General features: G+C 40.5%; 1 pseudogene; it reads left to right on the top strand.

Moving 5' to 3' along the window:
* The first annotated feature begins 303 nt into the window (after nt 1–303).
* Nucleotides 304–22,677, top strand: LOC113607372 (centrosomal protein of 78 kDa-like; annotated as a pseudogene).
* The last annotated feature ends 497 nt before the right edge of the window (nt 22,678–23,174 follow it).

The following is a 23,174-nucleotide window of genomic DNA, read 5'->3' as shown; positions in this document are numbered from 1 at the left end:
TTAAAGGAGCCTAGAGAAAAAAGTGTAGCAAATAAATATTTTTGAGTTTGTTGGGTTAATCTGTTTACCATTTCTGGTTCTCTTCTTTTCTTCCTGCGGATTCAGCTTATGATCTACTGTCATTTTTATTCTAACACAGCTTTGTCAATTCTCCAGGAATGTTCTGTAGAATTCTAATGTTAATGATGAATATGTGAATCCCAAATCTTTCATTTGTATTGACCTTATCTCATTAATTCTTCTCCCAACAATGCCATAACTAGAGTTGAGTTCTAAAGTGTACCTTCCTCTTTTCCAATAGAAATGGTCCCACAATTTCAAAAAGTTCTCAAAGGTGAAAAAGCGCACACGTTTATCACGTTTGCAAATGCCAATGAAAATGCTAAGGTAACACTGTCCAAAATGCAATATTCTTCTGTGAGAGCACCCAACTTTAAACAAATACACATATTCTAAATACAGCTTAGATCTGTGACATGTTTTGGCCAATGAAGTGTGAGCAGACATGAAGGCCTTCAATGAGCAGCAGAGGCCTTAAAAGGGCTTGTGCGGTTGGGCTCACCTCTTATGTTTCAGTGAACTTTGTGAGAAGACAGGGCCTGGGAGCTGCAGCCTCACAGTTGGGCTGCAGAGGAAGATGTGTGTTACAGACCTCAAACTGACCCAAAACACGGAGCAAAACCAGCCATCTAGAGGTCTAAAAGAGAGCCACTGCAGCTAGCCCATGGGTCCAAGAAAAATAAATTTTTGTTTGTGTAACTGAGTTTGGCGCAATTTGTTCCAAAGCATTATCACAGCAAGAGCTGACTAACACAACATCCTCCAAATAATTGTTATGTAAATGGCTGCCACCATGCCTACATGTAAGGCAAACTGTGTGCTCAAATCGCAAGAATTCTTGAACTCTTGGTGCCTCTCCAACACAATGTACATGGCTAAATTTCCAAAAATAAGTTCACGAATATACCACAAAGATCTCCCTAAACTTGTATTAAATGTAATGCAAAGTTCTTCCTTTTCATTTTCTGCTTCTACATAATTAAAATGTTTTTTATCAATGTAAAATGGCTCTTGCCCTTTGGCTTCTGTCGTTAGTCTTCTGAACTCCTTGGCTTTTCAGCTCCTAGGCTGTAAGATATGAATCAGCAAATGCCCCAAGGAGAAAGGCTGCACCAAATGTCAAACTTGCATCTGTGTTTCCCTTCTCTCCAGAACTTGGCCCACATGTCTCGGTGTCTCTCTAATATTCAGATGCCAGCGAACAGATGTTTTCTTACTTTATCCAGGTTTCCTAAAATTTCTTTAGACTTCACCTGATCTCATGTTATTATTCAACTATCATCTCAATTACCCATAGGAAGAAAATTTACAATTTTTAGAGAAAAGGGAACCCTGGTACACTGTTGGTAGGAATGTAAACTGGTGCAGCCACTGTGGGAAACAGTATGGAGTGTCCTCAAAAAACTAAAATTAGAACTACCATATGACCTCGCAACTCTACTCCTGGTTATAAATCCAAAAAGAACAAAAACACGTGTTTTCAAAAAGATGTATTTGAAAAGATACATGCACCCCAATGTTCGAAGCATCAGTATTTACAATTACCAAGATATGGAAGCAACCTAAGTGTCATCAAGAGATGAATGGATAAAGAAGATGCTGTACATATAACCAATGGCATACTACTCAGCCTTAAAACAGAACAAAATTTTGCTATTTGCAGCAACACAGATGGACTTGGAGGGCATTGTGGTAAGTGAAATAAGTCAAACAAAAACAAACACTGTAGGATATCACCTATATATGGAATCTAAAAAATACAACAATCTACTGAATATAACAAAAGAGATGGAGAGTCACAGATATAGAGAACAAACTAATGGTTGCCAGTGCAGAGGAGGAGGATGGTGCAATACAGGGGTGGGGAAGTGAGAGATATAAACTACTGGGTGTATGATAGGCACAAGGATGTATTGTACAACACAGGGAATATAGCCAATATTTTGTAATAATTGTAAATGTAAAGTAACCTTTAAAAAGTATATAAAAATTGTTTAAAAAAGAAATCATACTGAAAATTGGAAACAATTTAAATGTCCATCAACAGGAAAATGCACATATAAATTATTGTATTTCCCTTCATGGGACTCCTACATGGTGAGGAAAGTACATGAACTAGACAGATCTTTACGTGTCAGCATGGATGAACCTAGCAAAGATAACACTACATAAAGCAAATAACAAGAGAAAACATAGACTACTATATGCAGTTTAAGAATACTTAAAAAGATAGCCTAAATAGAAAGACATCCATGCCAGTGATGGAGACCAAGTTCAGAAGAGTGGTTACCCAGGGTCAGCTGGGGAGTGGCTGTGTTTGGGAAAGTGGTCACACCAGGCTCTTCAACAGGAATGGTAATGGTTAACTTCACATGCTGGCTGGAGGACAGAGGAGTGTCTGCGATCTTATAATGTGACCACGCTGCATGTAAAAGCCATTGCTGACCACATCTAGGGGATCTGATGCGCGGTAGCTGGTAGTGGGTGGAGGCATCCAGAAGGTGGTGGTAGAAGAGGAACGTTGTACACGTAACGCCTAAGGCCTGACCAGAGGACGACCACTGTTCTAGAAACTGGACACAAATCCAACTTCTACGGCCAATCTTAGAAGACAAACTGAGGCATATTTAAAATTTTAACACTTTATGTGAGCAAAAATAGATTCAACTCAGGCACCACAAAGCGGAAGAGGTGAGGAGCACTCCAGCCACAGGAGCTCCAGAGATGTTTATTTTAAAAGGGCAGAAGCAAAGCAAGGAAACGAGTAATTTGCTATGGCTTTAACGCCTAGTTGGTGGTTTGTGACTGGGTGTCCTCAGCGGTGTTCGTCACCCTGGGGCGTTGACAGGCTTAGATTTTGGTTGGTTTACGTAGGCGGCCACATCACTAGAGCCACCGCAGGCTAACGGCCTCCTTGCAGGGTTAATTTACTAACACCAATTGTCTGAGTCCTTCCTCTTACTCAGTCACTTCACTTCCTACGCCTCAGTTTCTCTTCCGTAAAGTGGATATTCAGTAGTAAATTCTCTGTGGAGTTGTCAGTACAAAACAGTGATTATTAGTAACCACGATCATGTTCTGAATGCATGGAACACGTCACCATTTGCCAACCACCGTGTCAAGTCAGCAGAAACTACAGAAATTAAGAGCTCTCCGCAGAAATTCACACATCCGTGCACCAGGTAACGGACCACAGGCAGACGTTCACTCAGCCTTTCATGTGTCCCTCAGAGAGTGCACGCTCTCGCCTGGGCGGGGCGAGCACAAACACTTACCGGGAGTTTACTTTTAAAATGAGTTGATACAACCATGTCTCACTTTTGTTTGGATGAGTCAGCAAACGGTTTTTGTTAATCCCAAATTCTCCACACCTCCTACCTTTCACGCTGCCCTGGTCTCGAAGCTCCCGCCCCTGCTCCTCAGGCCGCGTCCCCATAGGAGGCGGAATTGCGGGCAGACGTACGTCGTGCGGGCAGACGTACGTCGTGCGGGCAGACGTACGTCGTGCGGGCAGACGTACGTCGTGCGGGCAGACGTACGTCGTGCGGGCAGACGTACGTCGTGCGGGCAGACGTCCTGTAGCCCCGCCCCCACGGGCCCGCCCGGAGGCTTAAACCGCAGCCCCGCTATGCGGAGGGCCTTGATGCACGCGCCAACACCGGGCCGTGCGGGGGCTCCGGAGCGCGGCATGGAGCGACCGGCCTAGCTGGAGCCCGTGGCCCTATGTCTTCTGGCTGCGACACGGGTCCGGCGCACGCTACAGGGCCGCAGCCGCCGGGCGGTGGGCGCCCGAGGGTCCGGAAGGCGAGCCAGGGCCCCCAGGCGGGTGTGGGCACCGTGTCCGCAGCCAGCGTCCCCGAGGCCGCGTCCGGGCCATGATCACTCGGTGAAGCTGCGCCGGGACAGCGCGGCCGACTCCTTCTTGCGCTCTGAGGACCTGTGCGCGCTGCAGGGCTCGGTGCCTCTGTCCTCCGTGCGCGCTTCCCTGCGGGAGGGCCTGCTGGACTTCAGGCCGACCGCCTCCGGGGGTCGCACTGGGCGCCGCTCCTGAGCTCCCGCTGCCCCTGATCTGTATCCAGAGCTTCTTCCAGCCACGGCTTGTCGAGACAGGTTTGTACTTCCCGCTTCCAGGGGGCCTCGTGTGGGCGCTGAGAAGCGGGGTTTTAAATGCTGCAAGGTGGAGGGTGGGCACTAGAACCGGTGCCCAGTGCCCGGGTGTGCGTGCACTAGACGGGGCGTGCGGCCTAGGACTCCTGCCAGATCGGTGACCCCGGCCGAGTGCCTTAAGGCTTCAAGGTCTCAGTGTTCTCATCTGTAGCATGGGCTTAACAGGACCGTCTGTGGCGATTACAAGGATGCACTGTGTTAATGCTTCTAGACTCTACAAAGTAGAACACTTAGCACAGTTTGGAGCATCGTTAATTGTTGCACAGATGTTACCTGGTCTGTTGAATGACTTTGCCTGGTACACACCAAAGCGATTAGGAAATGGATATATCCCAGCTTCACTTCCTTTCCATTCAAACAGGGCTCAGGAAAAAAAAAATTTTTTTTCAATAGTTGTATCATATAGTGGTAAGAGCACCGGTGTGAAGGCAGCTTAGGGTTTGAATTCCAGGACTTATGCTCTCTGTGGCCTGGGCAGGTTTCTTTTGCACTACATTCCCCACACTTGTAAAATGACATTAATAACCACTCTTTCTGTGGGTTCTTAGAATTAATTAAGCAGGTTATGTGTGTAAAGTAGCCTGGCACTTGAATGAGTGGTCAGAACCAAGGGCTGCTGGAGACGATGCTTCTGCCCTAGGTAAGCTCCCCTTCTACTGGGTGACAGGTAAACACAAGCACAGTAGTCAGTGCTCTGGAAGAAGTGAGTTCTGGTGCTACAGAGCACAGACTCTCTTTTTTTTTTTAATTTTTATTCTATATTGGAGGATAGTTGATTTACAATATTGTGTTAGTTTCAGGTGTACAGTAAAGTGATTCAGTTATACATATATCCATTCCTTTTCAGATTCTTTTCCCGTACAGTTTGTTACAGGATATGGAGTAGAGGTCCCTGTGCTATGCAGTAGGTCCTTGTTGATTATTTTATATATAGTCGTGTGTATATGTTAATGCCAAACTCGTAATGCCAAACTCCCTCCCCGCCATCTTTCCCCTTTGCAGAGCACAGAAACTTGGAAGGGAAAGTTCAGGGTAAGCTTCTTGGAGGAAGTGCCATCCTTTCTAAGGATATGTAGAAGCTCCTGGGGTGGCAGGAGAAAGCAGTGTGTGTTGAAGTTTGAGAAATGTAAGAAAATATGGCAAAACTAATGTACAGGACTGGAACTCAGGGTTTGGGAAAGAAATGAGAGTTGATACTGAAAACTTAGTGGGGCCCAACAGAAAGGCACCTTGTTTGTCCTGTCAGAAGTTTGGATGTTTATCCTGAAGGCTGCGGGAAACACCAAAGAACAGTGAAATGGAATTCTGGTTTAGAGGCTCACTTGGACCTCCATGTGGAAGGCAGTTGATTGGGTGCAGGGTGAATTGGAATCTAAGGGTCCCACTTAAGTTATAAAAGGTGGGACCGGGTTTTGCAGATCTGAGAGAGAATGGGTGAGGCCTGGTGACCAGTTAGAAAAGGGAGGGCAGCAAGCATGGGTGACAGTTTACAGCTGCATCTTTTTGTGAGATACAGAGCACAGTAGAAAGGAATTGGGGGTGGCGAGAGGATCTTACTTCATCTTCAGTGCTTTAGATGGGCCTGGTAGACAGGTCTGGGCCCAAGGTACAGATCTGGGCTTTTTGGGAGGACAGGTGTTTGAAGGCATGGTAGAGACTTAGGTTATCCACAAGAATATCCAAAGAATCATAGGTTGAGAGTTTTTTAAGTGGGTATATTTGAGGATGTTTATAAGCTGCGAGAAAGTAGCCAGCAGAGGAAGGGTGTAAAGATCTAGGAGAGGAAGTGATTGTTCATTTGTTTTTGAAAAGCTGAACACTTATCGTGTGCCTGGCCCTTTTCTAGGATCTGGGGTTCACACCATCTGTTATCTCTTCTGCAAGGATAGTTCAACTCATCCCCTGGTGAAGAGAAGTCAGATTATTCTTTGCATCCCATTCAGGTATAAGAACTGTTCCGTACCTCTGAAGGGACTTGACTTAACCAGAGTAATAAGTTAGAAATCAAAAGAAATTATAGTTGGAAGGGACCTGAAAGGCCACGGTACTTAATTTTGCCTAATATTTTACATTGAATGTAAGAAAAATTTATTGTAGAGCCCATTCTCTTCAGAGTTCCTTCACTGAACTTTCTTTATGTCTTGCATCCAGTGGGTCTAGCTTGTAGATTTTGGCCTCCTCCTAAATTTGCTTCTTCATCCATATTACATTTTTCCCAGACTGTGGCAGAAACTCCTGGGTGGTTTCGCAGCCCCTGGGTTCAGTTCCTCTAAGTTCATCTGCCTACTCAGGTTAAGTGATCTTCTACCATAAAAAGATATGCCTAAAATAATGCTGCTAATGGCTTGCCCACACAGAGTTAGTGCATACTAGCCGCCCAGCGTGTGCTCTGCCCAGAGGCGTGTAGTCTGAACTACGTTCGGCCAGGCCTCATGGGGCTCTTTGGCCCTGAGGAAGCAGAGCTTTCTGTGGTCACTCCCTTTATCTAATTGGTCCTTCAGCAGCGTGGCTCCTTTTTCTAATCAGCGGAGGCACCCTTACTCAGCCAGTGGTAACCCCAGGCCTCATCACCTGTGGGATACAAGCCATGCTCTCTCCCAGGCTTGCTTCGGCCAACATCTCTATTTTCCTTTCTGTCTCTTCTCACACTTGGACCCCTAGCCTTTAGTCATCCCCACCTGCAGTATTTACTGTGCCCAGCAGGTGTCAGGCTTGAGTATCTTTTCACAGATGTTCCCTCTGCAGTTAATGCACCTCCTACTCCAGCTCTGCATAGCCTCATCTTTCTAGATTGTACTTCAGGGTTATCATGGAGCTGTCACTTAGATATAACTTTTTGCCTCCATAGGAACCTCTGTGCCTAAAGCTTACGTTTATTTATCTCATGTGATTGAAATTTTAAGTCTATACATCTTCCTCCTTAATGAAGGCTTTAAGGGCAGGAGTCGTTTCTAATCCTTAGCACAGAGCAGATGCTTTTTTTTTATTTAGATGCTTTTTAATGATGATAAAATGTATGGTTTAAGTCACTCATTTTACAATAATTTTGCTTTAGGTTGTGACAGAAATAAAGTTTACAGAAGTCATGTTCCTGCAATAAGAAATAAAGATGTGACCTCCAGCTGTGTAAAGCTCTTAAATGCTGTGTAAGTGCGTCGGGTGCGCTAAGGAGCCTGGAGCTAAGTGGGCTAGTTGTGTGAGAGAGAGACTTAACTATGTTAACAAAGGTAAGCCTTCATTGTGTCCTGCCAACATTTGGTAGTTGCTTTTGGGGCAAACTAAACCAATAAAAGTTTAAACTGTTCCTCCCCATTAAAGGGATTGAATAATTGGCTTCTTTGGTGCACCTGTGTCTTGTGAATTGTCCAGTTGGAGATGGAGGTTTAGAAAGTGAGTTTCAGCCTTGTTTAAGTCTCTTCCCATTAGACTGGTCTCGTGATTTCCTACACACCATGTCTGTCTACCTTTTCCTGTCTACCTTTTCTTGGTGTTGTTCATACCTGGATTGTCTCCTGTACCTGCTCAAACCTTGGTCCATTCTCATTTGTACCATGGAAGTTTGTCATGCTGGATACTGTCAGAATTAATCTTACTTAAGTTTGTGTTAAGCCACAAACCACATGTTTCGTATATTTTTTGTTTTTTCTGTTTGTTTATATTTTTATGGTTTCTCTTCAAGAAATATTATGGGAAGGGAAATAGCAAGATGTAAGAGCAAAAAAGTCATCATTCTCTTTAAATTGTTAGAACATCTATCTGCAATCATAATTATAATGCACTGTGGTATGTGTTAAAATAGGAAATATATGTAACATCCCATAGGAGCAGCAAATTCAGTGGTGTTGGTGAGGGTGTGTCATGGAAGTAATCACAAAGCAGGTGACTCTTGATTAGGGTCCTGAAACATTAGTGTCCCTTCCCTGTGTCCAGTAGTGGTCTGGAGGGGTCAGGAAGCCTGCCTTTCAATTTGAGGGAACAGAGGTTTTGAGGTCCTCTCTCTTCTATTGCTCTAGTATACTGCATAGCAGCTAATAAAATACTGGGTTTATAGTTGACATTTAAATCGCTGATTGCTCATCAAGATTGGCATGTATCATTGGAAATGAAAATCAGAGGAGTCTTATGCTCTTTAGGTTTTTCTTTTTTTTCCTTTGTCTCAAAAGTATGTAGTACTTTGCTGAGTGGTTGGGAAGAAAGTTTGCAGTATTAGTGTATTCAGTTTTAGTACCTAAATAGAATAGAACTCTTGCTGTAAACTGGAATAACTTTGTTACTGACAAGTTTTAGAATGCATCAGTTCATCAATTACCTGTTTGGGAAGATTGTAGTTAATGATTTTAAGAATGTGGCTGTAAACCTCCAATTGACTCAAGAAAAGCAAATAAGTCAAGATTGACAAATGTATAGGCTCTTCATCTTACTGTGTGTGTGGTTTTTTATTTTTCCTTTTAGTTACTTGTCAAGGTATAATAAAGAACTCTATCACTCTTAAGACAGTAAACTTCACGGGGTATAATTTGACATGGCAGGGAGAAGATTACATGGCCAAGATCTTAAAGGTGATTTTATGTTTAAACTTTCATGAAAACATGTGATTGAAGCACGTTAACATATTGATACAGATGGCAGTTAATTTTTGTCTTTTAATACATGTGAGTGCAGCTTCTGTTTTGTTGAAAGAATCTGACCAAATGGTAATGTGAATTGCTGTTGCATAAAGTATAGTGTTGAATCCCCAGTCTTTGCACTTGAGTTTAACAACTCTGTGGTTTTCTATCTTCTTCCTGAGACACTATCTCAGGTCCATCCTCGTCACACAGAGTGGTAAATTAGAGAATGATTAATATCACCATTTACAGAAGTGAGACTGAAATCTCAACCATCTTGAACATAGGAACTGAAGGGGCCTCTCAGCAGTTCAGAGAGTTATTACCAAGCCAGTCGGCTGAATTCTGTTCAGTTTTCTCCGTAGCAGAGCCCTCCAGGTCCTTGTTTTGAGCTTATTTATTTTTATACACAATTCTGTGTGGTTACTGTACATAATACTAAATAGTTGTATTAACTGGGTTTAACTGGTGATGTATTTACATCAAGATCTAACTTCGTTTTGTTGATATCTTTTTAGGGGCTTGCCATTCATCAAAGCTCGTGATGTATGTAATCAGTTGCTGGTGTGTAGCTATCATATTTATGATATGTAGGGCTTGAATTGGGAGAGGTGGATGGTCATTCTTCTTGCTTTTTAAACTGACAGAGGCTTACAGGAAGCATTTCCCTCTCTGAAATAAATCTGTGTAGAACTTGTCTGGTCGCTCTCCCAATGCAACTGTGTAGTTGTGTGGGTTTGGCACACAACTGGCAGCCTTGTGGTTATGTCTGTAAACAAGGAAGCCTGTTCTCCAGTCCGCACATCAGCTGTTACCCAGTGAAATGAACTTGACTGCCATTTCTGACCCCTCACGTGGAGCTGTCATACTCAAGAATGTTCATATGTTTTCAAGAAACGTTGTTTGCGGGCTATATGTACAAATTCCTGATCTAAAAGCCAATATAAAGCAACATCTACCAAACCTCTGCTCTCTCACCAAGGCCACACACATTCCCTCACTCATGGCCTCACGGCAAGCTAATACTGTCAGTATCAGATTCTCCTTCCCAGTGGTTCTGGGAGACTGCATAGTTGCTCTGTGAAAGGCACCACTGCTGAGGTTGAGAGAAGAGCATCTTGGGTGTCAGTCCTGCCCTTGCATGCCCAGAGAGAGAGGTGTGCGCCTCGCTCTCCTGTTGGGATTTTCCTATGCTGCAGGCTTGCTGCTTGTTGTCAAAATGATGTCCTAGTTACTTGTCTTCTGCATAGTTACATAATCCCAGCACACTTCTTTATGATCTGTAGAATTTTGTGGGGTTGTGGCCAGGTCAGGTTTTAAATGTTTGGAAATGTCCAACTGAACAACATTGCAGTGGCAGTGAAGCTTGACAGGAGAATTGTATTACTGTTACCCTAGTTTTGGCTTAAGGGTGATGAGAAGATGAAATTTTTGATGGGTCAGTTTTAGTTATGTATGTGTATGTGATTTACTTTTTTAAATTCTAACATCTATTATACACAGCTTAGATATGTTGACTTTCTGATTATTCTTCTGATTCTATATCAGTCCCTTTACTGATGTATTTTCCTCTGAAAAACTACATTTTCTTCCAGACTGTTTTTGTCTGATAGTGAAAAATAAATTTTTCATTTGCAGTCTAAAGTTGATCTGAGAAAAAATGGTTACCTTGGATCTTCCCTTGGCTTCTGTGAAAGAAACTTAATAAAATAATATGGGCAATTCCCATTACTAATCCTAACTGTGTACAACAGAGGTCTGTACAGTAACATAGCAAAAATAAGTTACTTAGTCATTGCCTGTTTTAGACTAAGGAGCAGTGAGAGACATTTATAAATAATGATACCTCAGATCACTTTTGTTAAATGTCCTCTAATATTTGCATATTTGGTATCTGGCTTATGTTGTCTTTTATACAATCTTGTCTTCTTTCTTTGCACTTTAACAACTCTGTGGTTTCCTATCTCCTTCTTGTGACACTCAGGTCCATCAGAATTTCCTGTGACTGTGACAGTAGAGGGTCCTTCCTCCTCAGAAATCGAAGAGGTTGATGATTCCTCAGAAAGTGTTTGGGAAGAGCCAGAGAAAATCAGTTTGAAACAAGAAGCATTGCCAGTACAAAGGTATCACTTTAAAGCTATAGAGAAGATTATTTTTCAAACGGAAGGCTGATTGCAACACGGCACAGCTTGTGTGAGGGTTCTGTTTTCTCCTCCCATCTGCGTTGTATCTCCTTGACTGGTTAAGCTTAGACCAAGGTGAATGGGGGACATTTGAACTCTAAGAAATAAAAATCAAAACATGTCGTTAGTAATATATTTTCCTTTCTTTAGAACCTTAGTCTGTTAGATTTAGGGAGAACCTTAGTGATCATAAGATAAGGAAATTGAGTTCTGAATGAATGTAGTCAGCTGATTCAGTGCTCTTGTTTTACAGATGAGAAAATTGACAATTCTAGTTGAACTGTCTTTTTATAAGAGGAAAATAGGGCCTCATTTTAAATAAAAGTAAAGTTGAAAAAAGTTTTGATGTTGATATTCTCCTTTCCTCAAATAAAAAATATCAAGAAGCTACATTCTATTACCAAATAAACCTGACCTCTAATGTCATTGCATACTTTTGTTTCTATGGACAGAAAAGAAAAATTGATTTTCATAAGAAATTTTTGCACCTAAAAAATAATACATTTATTTTATTTCAACTTTAATACAGAGCTGAACATTTCTAGTAAATAAAGGAACACCATTTGGGGGGGACCTTGTCTTTGTGCTACAAAGTCCATGTTTAATTTTTAAAAATTATTTAATATGATTTTCTTTTCATATGAAACATGAAACTTGACCGGTTTCAGAACTAATTATCCCATTATTATAGGACTATGGGAATTAACTCTTTGATTTTCAAAAGAGAAAGTCAGATTTTAATTTTTTTAATTAAAATTAATATAGAGAAATTTTAAGAAAAAAACTTAGAAAATTATGAAATGTTAGAGTAGGAGAAATGTATATTTCATGTAGAGTTACCCCCTTTCATTTTATAAATGAGCACCTACAATTTGTAGCACGTAAGTGGTTTATTAGTAAATGGCAGAGTACGACAAGACCCTAGAGCATCTAACCCGCATTCCTTGTCATTTTAGATGTGTTGTATTCATTTCCTTCACGAGTAGACCAGGAGATTGTATTTCTAATAGCAATGATAGACACTGGGGAAGACCAAGAAGTTTACACACTGGGACCACAGAATAGCAGATTCAGAATGCACTGAGAACCCTTTCAGCTCTTCTCCGTTTTGACAAGACACTACAAGGATGGTATCAAAGTGTTTAATTATATAAGCCCACAACAATCAAGAGATTTCAACATAGTTTTGAAAGACAGAAGACAAGTGGAAGAGTGTGAAACCGAAGCAGTAGAACAGAGGAAAAGCATCATCTAGAATATGCACAGGGACCACCTGCAACTGAGGAGGATTCTGACCCCACCTGCAGAAGTAGCCCCATGCTCAGATGCGCATGTAGGAGAGAGGGTGGAGTTAGTTAAAAGTGTGACTGAAATAGGGGAGCTCATTGAAGGGTTGTGTTTGGAGGAGCGGACTCCCAGCCCCGCCCTCACGCTCCTGAAATGAGATGCTTTCGTTTTGAAAGCAGTGAAACTGGCAAGAACTAGGGCAGCTAGTATGAGTTTTTACACCCTAGAAAATTGTGTTTGGGGGGATCCTATTACAGTTACTCCCCGCTTTTTCCTGCATAAGAAACCAATCAATCATTGACTTCAGGGAGCTTTATGCGCTCATTCTTAAATAGAAAATAACTCATTTGCGTGATAGTTGAGTAAAGCTTACAACATGAGAGAGGGGGGAAAAGTGTGAAAACATATCCTGGTAGGACTGGGGACAATTTAGGGAACAAAATAATTTAAGAAAAAACCCTAATTAGTATTCTGAGGGAGATTTAAAAAGAGCTAGCGACTATAAAATAAGACTAGGGTGTTAATTAAAAAGAGAATGGTCAGAAAGCAAGAGAGATCTCTTGGAAATGAAAATATGGTTGCTGAGATAACTTCAGTAGGAATCTAAAAAATTTCTCATTATATAAAAGAAAGAAAGACACAATGGAAAATGTAATAGCAATAAGTTAGAGAGGCTGCATCTGGGAGATGCAACATGTAACTATTAGAAACTCCAGACCCAGAAAAAAAATGGAGGAAAGCTGTCAAAGGGCAACAAAATTCCCCACAACTGAAAGTAGACATCAGGCCTCAGATTGAAAATAGTTACTCAAGTTTTGAGCAAGATGAACAAGAATAGACTCACACCTAGGCACCCTTCATTGTGAAACTTTAAAATACTGAAAAAATAAATTAACATAGAATAAAATACTGACAGGATACATCCATTCCAGAGAGAAAAATACTGGTCACCTAAAAAAAAAAAGTTAAAATCTGACTTTATCATACTTGTCTTCTGCACCATGGATCCTGGAAAGCATTAGAAAGATACCTCCAAAGTTTCTCAGACACATAATTTTCACCCTAGGGGTTTGTATCCAGCCAAACTATCAGTCATAAGTGGAGACTGAAGAACATATTTTATACACAAAGAAATTTGAAAAATTGACCTCCTGTGCTACACCTTAAGCTATTTATAGAAATAATCCAGCAAAATGAGGCAGTAAACCAAGAAGGAAGGTAATAGGGATTCAGTGCAGAGAGTAGCTAGTCTAGATTGGAGAGGCTTCTGTTGATTGTGTGATTGAGAGCTTAGAAACACCTTGAGGCATATTGTACTTACTAGGTATTCGGCACTGTTGGAAGGGAGGAGGGAGAGGAAGAGGAGAAGGAACTTGAACTCCAGAGGATAAAAGGCTATACGGACATAAACATGAAGCAAACTAAGCTATGGTTGATTTTTAACCTACTATTGGTGAGGAAGAGAAGAATCCACTTAAACTTGACACTATAGATGTCCCCCTTTTCAGCGACACACGGGGCTAATGACCACCTATGTAATTTGTTGTCCACACCAGAACACTTCAGTAGTGTAAGGAGGCGCTCTAATGCTGTAACATCAGGACAACAGGTATAAACTGGAACAGCCCAAGGCGGTTTGGGGTATGTGGTCACCCGGCACAAGGGCAGTGACACTGACACAGTATGGAACGAGGTGTAGTCTATACACAGAGACAGTACATCTGCAGTGGGCAATATTAATTTAATTGTAATAATGGCAATACTGTCTTGGTTTGCAGCTTTTATTGTCAACTTGCATGTAATAACAAATAACTAACCTAAACTATATTTAGTATGTATTTGTATTAACTTGGTATGTACTGAAATGTATTGTGTACTAGTATATACTTAGTATGTATATATTAGGCTTTAAGTGTTTTAGCATATATTAACTCATTTAATCCTCTGAATAGCCTTATGAGGTTGGTGCTAATATCATTACCACTTTTTTTTTTTGGTACGCGGGCCTCTCACTGTTGTGGCCTCTCCCTTTGCGGAGAACAGGCTCCGAATGCACAGGCTCAGCGGCCATGGCTCACGGGCCCAGCCGCTCCGCGGCAAGTAGGATCTTCCTGGACCGGGACACGAACCCGTGTCCCCTGCATCAGCAGGCGGACTCTCAACCACTGGGCCACCAGGGAAGCCCCTTTCCCACTTCTGAGAAAAGGAAGCTAAGACAGGGAAGGAACTTGCCGAGGCTGTACCTAATTTAGGGTTGGATCGAGGCTTTGAGTTTAGGCTCTCCGCCTGTTCTATTAAACCTTACTCCCTACTGACTCTCAAATAACAGAAGACTTAACTGCACATAGAACAGAATATAAATTTCAACTTTGACAACATAAAAGCTAGGTTTGAAAGGTAGACAGGAGGTAGAAAAAAGGGAAGATGGTATGAATGTCCTCATTTTAGAAAGCGTGACGTTGAGAGAGGTTATAGTTGATCAACAATGTAGGTTTTTAAGTATATCACTACAAGGCAAAGAGATCATGAGCAGTGGAATAACTCATGATGACATAACTTTACTGAGCAGTGTGGACATAGGAAGAGTGTAAAGGAAATAAACCCTTACTTAGTAAAATAGAAAGTGAACAGATAATGTCTCAAATTTAGTCAGAAAATAGTCATGTAAGAGTATTACTTGTAAATGGGGAAGAATTCAAAATAACAATAGTTGGACCTCGCTGGTGGCGCAGTGGTTAACAATCTGCCTGCCAAGTCAGGGGACACGGGTTCGAGCCCTGGTCCAGGAAGATCCCACATGCTGTGGAGCAACGAAGCCCGTGCTGCACAACTACGGAGCCTGTGCTCTAGAGCCTGCAACACAACTACTGAGCCCACGTGCCACAACTACTGAAGCCCACGCTCCTAGATCCTGTGCTCCACGACAAGAGAAGCCACTGCAATGAAGAGTAGCCCCTGCTCACTGAAACTAGAGAAAGCCTGCACGCAGCAACAAAGACCCAACACAGCCAAAAATAAAAAAATAATAAAAAAATAACAATAGTTGACGTAAACCTCATACAAAAGGAAATCCAAACAGCCAGTAAACACAGAAAAGTGTACGACTTCATTAAGTAATAAGAGAAAAGTGAGTCAAAACCAATGAAACCAGATGCTAATCAGTTTGACAAATACATAAATAAAGTGTGGTACTATCAGGTATTGTAGACCTGGAGTACTATGGGAATCTTCTACCCTGTTCATACTGGAGTATAAATCGACACAACCACTTTGGAAAGCATTTAGCACTCTCCATCAACTGAAGGTATATAAATAGCCTGTGAGCCAGCAGCCCTCACCCCTGCCCTGTGTAAATGCACCAGAATAGCCGGTACAGCAGGATTCCTGTCCATGATTTGCATTAGCACAAACTGAAAACAAACTGTCCATTAAGAGTCAAAAATTTAATAAATTATGCATATTCATACAGTGGGAAAACTATCAAGCAATAAAATTGAATGAACTAGAGCTACAGGCTGCAATGTGGATGAATTTTTTAAACCAATGTTGAGTGAAAGAAATAAGAAAAGACTTCATATACTATGATCCTCTACATAAAGTTAGATGTTGACAAAACTAAACTCTTTTGTTAGGGATGCATGCAGGTTAAAGGAAATGATTGTCAAGAAATGAGGATGGTGTTTAACTGGGAAGAGGGAAGGAGATTGTGATGAGAAAAGGATATGGGGGGCGGGTTTGAGATGCTGACAAGTATCAATACTTTCAGATTCCAGTAATGGTTATGTAAGTATTCTCTTTTTATTTGTCACATTGAGAGTTTTGTCCTCTGCACTTCTCAGTACACATATCGTATTTTACAATTAAAAACCTGAGTAAAGAATCAGTCGCTTCTTGACTGCTGGATGTGGGAGTGGGATGAGACCATTTCATTTTAAGCCCTTCACTACTGTTTGCATCCACATGTTATTCATTCAGCTTTAATTGGACATATGCTGTGTACCAAGCACTCTTCTAATTTTATATGTGTTTTAACTCATGTAATCCTCACAAGAGCTCTGTGATGTGGGAGCTTATCTCCATTTTATAGATGAGGAAGTTGAGGCCTAGAGTTATAGAACTTGTCCAAGGTTATATAGCTAATGGGTAGTGCCAGGCCCATTTGCCTCAGAGTCTGAATTTTTACAATACAATCTAAAAGAGAAATTTAATTACTAATTATAAGCCAAAAAATTGCACATTAAAGAAGATGACAAGTTTTCATCTATCCAGTTAGAGAAAAACACACAGTCTGTCTTTCACACACCTACATCTTGTATTGGCAGGGATTTTCCTTATTAAGCAATTATTTATTGACCATCTGTTGTGCTGGCACAGGTGCTGGGGATAAACACTTAATAAAATACACCCCCTATCTTCAAATAACTTGCACTCTAAGTGAGGAAGGAAGCCAACAGTTACAGTAGAGGTTATATACCAAGTGATACATCGCTGATGGCAGTGTAAAATCTCAGAAATCTTTTGGAAAGAAGTTTGGAGACAGGTACCTCAGAGCCTTAAAAATGTTCATTTGCTTTGACCTCAAACTCATTTTTATGGATTTATTGCAAGAATGTTATTCTCAATACAGAAAAAAGCCTTCATGCATAAAAACGGTTATTTTGTCTTATAATATTGAAAAGTTGGAAAGAATTTAAATGTGTAAAATGGTTAACCAGTAAACCCACTCAGTGGAATATTTTGTTGCCCACAAAAAAAAAATCAAGGTTATGAATCCCCTGATTATATGAGAAATTATTGATTTCAATGTTAAATGGAGGAAAGGTGAACATAAACTTTGATATCCAATATGATGGGAGCTTTGTCCCAGAAAAATCACCCTAACCAGTGTACAGAAGGGAGGAAGGGAGAGCAGTTGACAGGAAGGGAAATTATTCCAAAGCCTTATCATTAGTCTTACTTAAGTAATAGAATATCAAGTAATTTTACTTTCTAATTTTTTTGGTTCCATATTTCCATGTAAGGGATATGAATTATTAATACTTTGTAGTAGGAGGACACACTTTTTCACAAAAATTTAACACTATTCTAATTCTCTCCACTAGAGGGAGAAACTATTCCAAGTAATTGCACTTTGATGTGCTATTTTTGAACCTGTCAGGAAGTTTTACTCTACTTTCCTCTGACTGTGGTGAGGGTTGGTTTGTTTGCTTATTTGTTTAGAATTTCTTTGAAATTGGTTTTAGAAGATTTATTAAACCATTATATTGAAAGTAGAGGAATTTTTCCATTTTTTCCCCTTTTTCCCCATTGAAAACTTGGCTGGCTTTAGTAATGAAACATTAAAGAATTTGAAGTTCTTAGACTGTCAGTTTTTTAAACATGATCTGAATATAAAAATATATGTTCATTGAGCAAATTTTTGAAAAAATTAACAACTCATTGAAGGAAATAAAAGCCACCTCTGCATGTACACACACCTAATCTGCTCTTTTGTCTTAAAGAAGTATCAAAAATATTTTGTCTTGTCACTAAATACTCTTCTACATCAGAGAATTTGATTAAGCTTATGCATCATCTCCCAGGAAAAACGCACAGATGTATTTTGAATGTAGAACTCCTGAAGCCCATTCATTAACTCTGGTTGAGACCTGTTGTCATTCTTTTCTTAGTGGCTTCATAGCGCATTCCTTCAGATGGTGAGCTGTTTTTGTTTAAACCAATCCCAATTTGGAGGCTCTTAGCTTTCTTCTAGCGTTTGGTTATAAACAATCTTATGACATCATGTTGGTAGATAAATCTTTGCCCACATCTTTGATTTCCTTAGGGTAAACCCTTGATGTAGGAGTGTTGTTAGGTACCAAAAGCTACTCTCCAGAAAGTGATACCAGCTCCTCTCCCAATGATGGCATATAATAGAGTTCCTCATTCTTTAAGTGATTGTTCAAAGCAGCTAAAATGTATAAATATACCGTACTGTTTTCATAAGTGTAGGTATTCTGATTGTTTATCGCTGCATAGGAAACCACCCTGAAACAGTGGCCTAAAACAATGAAAATCGTTTATTTTGTTCACAAACCTGGAAGTTGAGTAGAATATTAATTCTTTTACTACACTCTTACTATCTGAAAACAATACCTGTTTAACTAGCTAACAGTTCTGTAGGTCAGAAGTCCAGGCACAGCGTGACTGGGTTTCCTGCTCAGATACACACGGGAACATGTGAGTTCCCTCCTGAGAGTGTTAAAGCACGTGAAATTTAAGTGTAAGACATTGAGCCCCAAACGTTGGATGTTCACCATAGTTCGTGTGGGTCACAGAGCTGAAATCAAGATGTCAGTCTGGCTGTGTTAGCATCCAGAGGCTCTGGGAAAGAATGCCTCCAGGCTTCTTCGGCTTGTTGGCATAATTCAGATTCTGCAGTTGCAGGACAGAGGTCCCCATTTCCTTGCTGGCTGTCAGTCGGGGGACAGTCTCAGCTCCTAGAGGCCTCTCGCTTGCCTTTCCTGCTGCAGCATTTGACTTCTTCAGAGCCAGCAATGGAGAGTCTCCCTCTTGTCCCTTTTGTACTTCAATTCGGGAAGAGTTCAGGTCCTTTTCATGGGGTGCCTGAGCAGGCCATATCCACCTAGAATAATCTCCCTATCTTAAAAAATCAACTGATTTTGAACCTTAATTCCGTCTGCAAAATCCCTTCACTACAGCTAGATTTAGAGTTTGATTGGATAAGTGGAAGGTTTGTGTACTTCAGTAAGCAGGAGTCTTAGGGGCTCTGTTAGAATTCTGCCTAATGCAAGCAGTGTCCCCACTTCACAGACCAAAGTGTCTTATTTCCTGAAACTCCTAAGGGAGTTTATCAGTGTTCATTTTATTTCAGTGACCTTGGTGAATGGGAAGACTACCACCTCCGTGAGCAGGAATGGCACCCAGCTTCCTGAGTCCACAGTGTGGCTCTGCTGCTTAGTGGTGTGACCTTGGCTGTGCTGCTCTACTTACTCTGCTTCTCTGCCTCTGTTTCCCTCATCTGTAAAATAACATGGAGTTAGTGATCGTTTTTTCCTCGTAGGGTTTTTTATTTTATTTATTTATTTTTGGCTGCGTTGGGTCTTCGTTGTTGCTCGCGGGATTTCTCCAGTTGCGTCGAGCAGGGGGTTACTCTTCGTTGCGGTGCGGTGGCTTCTCTTATTGCGGAGCACGGGCTCTAGGCACACAGGCTTCAGTAGTTGTGGCACATGGGTTCTAGAGCGTAGGCTCAGTAGTCGTGGCACACGGGCTTAGTTGCTCCGTGGCATGTGGGTTCTTCCTGGACTAGGGCTCGAACCTGTGTCCCCTGCACTGGCAGGCGGATTCTTAACCACTGTGCCAGCAGGGAAGCCCCCTCTTAGGGTTTTGATGATTAGATTATCTAATACCCAGGGAACTCCAGGAACAGTGCTTGACTGTAAATTGCTTTAAAAGTGATTACTTTTTAAAAACATGCTTTTGAATCTGCAATTATGTAATTCAGGTATGTTAAGCATGTTCATTAATAGGACTTCCTGCTATAAAGAGACCCACAAATAAAAATAGAATTTTTCTTTCTTGGTCTTAACTTCTTATTTCTGACTTACTATGTTATACGCATATGCCTTTTATGGTGGGCTGCCACAAATTTATGTCGGAAAGAGTGGAATTTAAATAAATCTTACCTATGCTAATTTGATAGATTTTGATAATTCATTTCACTAGCATGGTATGATATTACCAGTAGCAGACTAAAATCTGAGTTCACTTCTGGCTCTGCCCCTAAATCCTGATGAGACCAATAGCTGGAAAGGCTTTGGGATATTATACTATGAATTAGTTATAATATTGACTCTGTTTGTTTAGGATAACCTGGAGGAATGCCTAAAGCAGTTAAAGGAGGAAAGAGTAATGAGACTGAAGGCTGATAAACGAGTCAGTGAGGTAAACAGATTTCTTATTCTGCTTTAGAGAGTGTTTTGGTTTTATTTTGATTTGATTTTAAGCCATATACACATAATTTGTAAGCTTTAAAACTGTAATATGTTGCAAATTGGTTGTATCATATGGACTTTTGCATTTACTGGTATTTAGTGATCATATGATCTATATTCCAGAAAGCATGTTTTTAAAAATGGGAAAATCTGGTTTTGTGTGTGTGTGTGTGTGTGTGTGCGCGCGCGCGCGCGCGCACGCGTGCTTTTATATGACATTAGCTTATTTCCTGTTCATGATTCTTTGATTCAAGAAGGCACTTTTTGTGCATATACTGTATATACAGTAACATAAAAGACACGATGAGACTCTCCTGGCAATGAATTAGGAAAGTGAATCATTTAAATAAATTTAAGATATTGGAAAACTTCTAAGAATGCAATGAAAGATAAAAATATATACTATGAGAATTACATTAGGGAATGTGCATGAAAGCAGGGCATAATCTAAAAAGTTCTATCCAAATATAATTTATCACAGGGTGAGTGTAGGGAGGAATTTTTGAAAGTGCATCCATTGGATTGGCGGACACTCATTCAATAAATGTTGAGCACCTGCTCATGTAAGGCAAAAGGGGCATCATGAACATTAATGGCCTTTCTGAGAAATACTAGAGTTGAGCTTACAGGGGGTTTTAAGTGCATAGATGATGAGCGGAAGGGGAAGAGTGCACGGGGGGAATATTTTCAAGAAGCCAAAGAAAATATTGGTGATTGTACATTTAATAAATTGGGTTGGGTATGATTTAGGACTTTTAAATGTAAGCATTAGATATTTTGCTCACTAAAGTTAATCCTTAACATTCAGCAGAGATGTAATATGTTTTATTCAAATCAGATTCTATATTTCATTTTCTAATTTAAGAGAAACTTAAAGCAGGTCATTTTCTAATGTGGAATGAGGCTCCATTATGAATTGAACTAGTTAGAAATGTGATATTTTGTGAAAGATCATTAATAAAATGGTAACGTTGGTTTATTTATATACCACCTAAGTGTTATATAGGAAACTTTGTTGGGTGCCTGTGGGTTTTGGTTACTATGTGATACGGTCTCTGTCTTTACTGGTGGAGAATTAGGTTAATTACAAATTAATTACAGTTTGAGTGTTTTAGTTTTGTTCCTTGAAAATAGGCAAGACTACTTCTGATGACAATGAGAAAAAATCATGTCAGACATTTTTAGTCTTCTTTTATAGCTGGAACATGAAAATGCCCACTTAAGAAATATGAATTTCTCTTTGTCTGCAGCCCTTCATGCCCACTCATTGACAAGCATGATCCTGGATGATGCAGGTGTTTTGGGCAGCATTGAGAATTCTTTTCAGAAGTTCCATGCTTTCTTGGATCTCCTTAAAGTTGCTGGGTTAGTTCATTTCTCTTCATGGCGTTCTTCTCTTTGCGACTATAATGGTAGTTTGCTGAGGAACTGGAGCAATTTTCATCACTTCCGTGGCCATATTTAGTGTAATTATAGGTAATATAGTTGACTTTTTAAAATAAGGAGTTAAATTTGTTAATAAATGCAAATAGGGAAGCCTGCTTTGGTAGAGTGGGGAGCTCATTATAAAAGAGTAACCTGTAAATAGAGTAATTAGTAGGTGTAGTTTTTTGTAAGACTAAATTGAAGGCAGTTTTCATTGAAAATATTCGGGAATGCATAAGAATTTTCCTATCTTTCACTTATTTTGCTTGTTTGATAAGTTTGAATTAAAGTTATTTTTGCCTTAGACATAAAAATTATTATTAATCTGCAGGGGAGATATAGGTCCATGGTTTTCAACTGGGAGCAATTTTGCTGGAAGAGGGAAGTGGAGACTGATAGTTGATGGAGTGGTGTTTTGTCAGTGAATGAATTGGTGTTGGTGTTGGGAAGGAAGGAACAAACACATTCTTGGAAACTGGAGGAAAGGTGGTAAAGAAGTGTGGGAATAGAGGTGTGACTGGCAGTGGATGACATGCATGGTACATGTTGAAGCTGCTAGTGAGACAGTGGGATGTGTCTTAGAGGATGAATCTGGAAAGGGCTGAGATTTGGGGGGAGAGAGAGGCTTGTAGTCTGGAGTAGGATGTTGGCTTTTAAGATTTTAGAAGTATTTCATGATTGTAGGTCTGGGGAAATCTAAACTGCTCTTATGTGATTATAATAACCTTTGTCTTTTCTCCTTTTCTCCTCTGGTCCAGGCTTGGGCAGCTGGCCACAATGGCTGGTATAGATCAGTCAGATTTTCATTTACTAGGTCGTCCCCAGATGAATTCTACTGTTAGTAGTCCACGTAAAGAAGAAAAGAAGGGACTTGAAGAAGAAAAATCAGAATCAAAACAGGGTGCCCCAGGACAAATGCAAAATATCCAAGTAAGTGGAGAGGACAGCACTTAAGGATTCTAAGAGTGATTAGCAAAAAGGAAATGACCAAGTCAGAGAGAAAATAATAATGATCAGTCTCTAATAGTTCACATGCTCAGGAGCTAGAAGACTCTGGAATCCTTTCCAAATCTGAGATTAGTAAATGTGTGCCCATTTCATGATACTGTATTGTTGTAAATAAGGAGACTGGAAGTTCTTTCGAAAATTTATGAGTTAAAGCAAACTATCCTTATTAGAGAAAATATTCCAGATTTTAAATTATATAAATGTCTATTCTATTCATATTTTACTTAGGTTTCCATTTGTATGCAGTCAGCTTACAATGAAGGTACACATACTGATATAATTTTTAAAATAAGTAATCCAGACATAGCTAATAGGTAACATATCATAGTGAATCACCTGGTTATGGAAATGGGAGGGGAAACCTGTCAGCTTTTCCTCTAGCCTTGCTTGGAGCCCCCATCAGCCAATCTCAGACTGGTCTTGGGAACTGACAGCTTGAGAAC

Source organism: Aethalodelphis obliquidens, unplaced genomic scaffold (genome assembly GCF_003676395.1).
Source record: "Aethalodelphis obliquidens isolate GAN/ISIS:26980383/991018 unplaced genomic scaffold, ASM367639v1 scaffold48, whole genome shotgun sequence".
Taxonomy (NCBI): Eukaryota; Metazoa; Chordata; class Mammalia; order Artiodactyla; family Delphinidae; genus Aethalodelphis; species Aethalodelphis obliquidens.
The sequence above is the reverse complement of the archived record's forward strand: the minus strand, read 5'-3'. Positions and strand labels throughout refer to the sequence as shown.